Below are 2,500 nucleotides of genomic sequence, written 5' to 3'. Positions count from 1 at the left end.
GCATGCAAAAAATCGTGAAAAAATTCAAAGTCTAAGACGTTGAAATGGGAATTTATGTCTGCAGGGAAAAAGGGACCATTCTGATGCAAACGTTGGGTGTGCAAATCAAACATATATAGGGGGAGGACCTCACCTGGGTTGGCGTGACCTGGGCAAAATCAAACATATATAGGGGGGGACCTCACCTGGGGGTGACGCGACCTGGGCAGGGCGTGACCCGCAAGGCAGGCGCGACGGGGGGGTGACGCGACCTGGGCAGGGCGTGACCTGGGCAAGGCAGGCGTGACCCGGGCAAGGCAGACGCGACGGGGGCACGCCCATGGGTGTCCCAACGAATTCCAAACTCCCCCCAGTCGCAAAAATCAAATCAAATCGAGGAATTTTTCATCGTCGGCCCGATCGTTCTTGATAAAAACTCGAGATTTTGAGGGATTTTGCGACACCCGTGCTAGCCACACGGGAAGGTCCGGGGCATGCCGCGGACGGTCCCGTCGGCGGAATGGAGTTTTGGGGGAAGTTTTCCCGCACAACCACATAGAATTTCGGAATTCCAATCGCCGCATCGTTCATTGGCCGAAGGTCAAAATTTGTCCGGACCTCGTCCGGACCGCGACTTGGACGCGACTCGGAAGGCAAAATCCAGGCCGAACCTCGTCCGGACGGCAAAATTCTGCCTTGGGCCAAAACAACACGCGCGCGAAGTCTATGATTTGGACTTGGACTTGGACTTGGACTTAGACGAAGAGGAGGACGAGGACGCGCGCGTGGGCTTGTGGGCTCGTTGGTTTTTTCATGCCTAGTGCGGCGGAACCGGCGCCGTTGGATGCTTCCATTTGCCTGCATGCCTTGGCATTGCGGGGGGTGGTACGTTCCGCGGTGTTGGATCTGGCCGAAGCGGGGGCGTGTGAGTGGTATCGCGGATGTTTGTGTTTGCTGGCTCCGTGCCTTGGCCCCGAACGGTGAACACGGCATTCCTATGGCGGAAAATACAAATTAAATGGCGGCGGCCCTTATCGAAATGCAAAGAAACTGTGCGGAAGGGGGATTTTATGTCTGCAGGGAAAAAGGGACCATTCTGATGCAAACGTTGGGTGTGCAAATCAAACATATATAGGGGGAGGACCTCACCTGGGTTGGCGTGACCTGGGCAAGGCGTGACCTGGGCAAGGCAGCAGCGACGGGGGCACGCCCATGGGTGTCCCAACGAGAAATACCACAGCTCCCCTCAAAATCAAATCAAATCGAGGAATTTTTCATCGACGAATCGATCGTTGCTGATCAAAATTCAAGATTTGGTTGGATTTTGCTGTGGTACCGTGCTGGCCACACGGGAAGGCCCGGGGCATGCCGCGGACGGTCCTGTCGACGGATTGGAGTTTGTGGGGCAGTTTTCCCGCATTACCCCATGGAATTTTGGAATTCCACCGTGGCATCGTTCTAGTCACGCGGGAAGGTCCGGGGCATGCCGTCGTCGCATCGTTCTAGTCACCCGGGAAGGTCCGGGGCATGCCGCGGACGGTCCCGTCGACGGAATGGAGTTTTGGGGGAAGTTTTCCCGCACAACCCATTAGACTAGGACGAGGACGCGCGCGTGGGCTTGTGGGCTCGTTGGTTTTTTCATGCCTAGTGCGGCGGAACCGGCGCCGTTGGATGCTTCCATTTGCCTGCATGCCTTGGCATTGCGGGGGGTGGTACGTTCCGCGGTGTTGGATCTGGCCGAAGCGGGGGCGTGTGAGTGGTATCGCGGATGTTTGTGTTTGCTGGCTCCGTGCCATGGCCCCGAACGGTGAACACGGCATTCCTATGGCGGAAAATACAAATTAAATGGCGGCGGCCCTTATCGAAATGCAAAGAAACTGTGCGGAAGGGGGATTTTATGTCTGCAGGGAAAAAGGGACCATTCTGATGCAAACGTTGGGTGTGCAAATCAAACATATATAGGGGGAGGACCTCACCTGGGTTGGCGTGACCTGGGCAAGGCGTGACCTGGGCAAGGCAGCAGCGACGGGGGCACGCCCATGGGTGTCCCAACGAGAAATACCACAGCTCCCCTCAAAATCAAATCAAATCGAGGAATTTTTCATCGACGAATCGATCGTTGTTGATCAAAATTCAAGATTTGGTTGGATTTTGCTGTGGTACCGTGCTGGCCACACGGAGTGTCCGCGAGCAGCGGACCGTCCCGCCGCTGGAATGAAGTTACGGGGGTGGTCGTCCCGCAACATCCAATAGAATTTTGGCATTCCAACCAAGAATAGTAGAATGGCTGAACACGATAGCGTTTTGCGGTGCCCGGTAGGGGCCAAACGAACGAGGGATTAGATGAAGCAAACGTACAGACGCCGCGATCGTCGGGAAGACGCTATCCGAACTTGGCTCCCAGCCATCGTACTGTTCTTGGGGCGATAATCGGAGGGTTCTATGGCGTTAATGTCAAAATGTGCTAGTGTTCTGCGGTGTCCGGGAGTGGTCAAACGGACGTGGGCTATATATGCGACGT

This window comes from Vicia villosa, unplaced genomic scaffold, assembly GCF_029867415.1.
Source record: "Vicia villosa cultivar HV-30 ecotype Madison, WI unplaced genomic scaffold, Vvil1.0 ctg.003497F_1_1, whole genome shotgun sequence".
Lineage (NCBI taxonomy): Eukaryota > Viridiplantae > Streptophyta > Magnoliopsida > Fabales > Fabaceae > Vicia > Vicia villosa.
The sequence above is the reverse complement of the archived record's forward strand: the minus strand, read 5'-3'. Positions refer to the sequence as shown.